Source organism: Drosophila montana, unplaced genomic scaffold (assembly GCF_035044405.1).
Source record: "Drosophila montana isolate Dmon_TW-CO22-7 unplaced genomic scaffold, ASM3504440v1 contig_3433_1, whole genome shotgun sequence".
Lineage (NCBI taxonomy): Eukaryota > Metazoa > Arthropoda > Insecta > Diptera > Drosophilidae > Drosophila > Drosophila montana.
This window is the reverse complement of record NW_026998317.1, coordinates 1-1261: the sequence shown is the minus strand read 5'-3', so window position 1 is coordinate 1261 and position 1261 is coordinate 1. Positions and strand designations below refer to the sequence as shown.

At 21.3% G+C, this 1261-nt stretch overlaps 1 pseudogene; it reads left to right on the top strand.

Annotated features, from left to right (window-relative positions):
- The first annotated feature begins 29 nt into the window (after nt 1-29).
- Nucleotides 30-1061, top strand: LOC135434614 (NADH-ubiquinone oxidoreductase chain 5-like; annotated as a pseudogene).
- Nucleotides 1062-1261: the final 200 nt, after the last annotated feature.

Below are 1261 nucleotides of genomic sequence, written 5' to 3'. Positions count from 1 at the left end.
TGACTGCAGGGGTGTATCTGTTAATTCGATTTAATATTTTATTAAGAAATTCATGAATAGGTCAATTTTTACTTTTATTATCAGGTTTAACAATATTTATAGCTGGATTAGGTGCTAATTTTGAATTTGATTTAAAAAAAATTATTGCATTGTCAACTTTAAGTCAATTAGGGTTAATAATAAGAATTTTATCTATAGGATTTTATAAATTAGCTATATTTCATTTATTAACTCATGCTTTATTTAAGGCTTTATTGTTTATATGTGCAGGGGCTATTATTCATAATATAAATAATTCTCAAGATATTCGTTTAATAGGTGGTTTAAGAATTCATATGCCTTTAACTTCAGCTTGTTTTAATGTTTCAAATTTAGCTTTATGTGGGATGCCTTTTTTAGCAGGATTTTACTCAAAGGATATAATTTTAGAAATTGTAATAATTAGAAATATTAATTTATTTTCTTTCTTTTTATATTTTTTTTTCTACGGGTTTAACTGTATGTTATTCATTTCGGTTAGTTTATTACTCAATAACAGGAGATTTAAATTGTAGAAGTTTGAATGTATTAAATGATGAAGGTTGAGTGATATTACGAGGGATATTAGGCTTATTAATTATAAGAATTATTGGGGGTAGAATATTAAATTGATTAATTTTTCCTGTACCTTATATAATTTGTTTACCTTTTTTTTTAAAAATATTAACTTTATTTGTGTGTATTTTTGGAGGTGTATTTGGTTATTTAATTTCAGTAAGAAATTTATATTCAATTAATAAATCAATAACTTTTTATAATATAACAAATTTTATGGGTTCTATATGATTTATACCATATATTAGAACTTATGGAATTATTTATTTTCCTTTAAATTATGGGCAAATTGTTGGGAAAAGATTTGATCAGGGTTGATCAGAATATTTCGGGGGTCAACATTTGTATCAAAAATTAATAAATTATTCTCAAACTTTATTTTTAATTCATAATAATAATTTAAAAATTTATTTAATATTATTTGTTTTTTGAATTTTAATTTTAATAAATTTTTTATTATTTTTATATTTAGATAGCTTATACTTAGAGTACAACACTGAAGATGTTGGGGAGATTAATTAATCTTTAAATATAGTGAATTTATTTTAGTAATTTATAAAAATAATAATAATTTTATTTTTACAATGAAAATGTAAAGTTTTACTTTAAACTATATAAATAGAAGTATAAATGGAATTTAACCATTAAAAGAAAAAAGTTAGCAGCT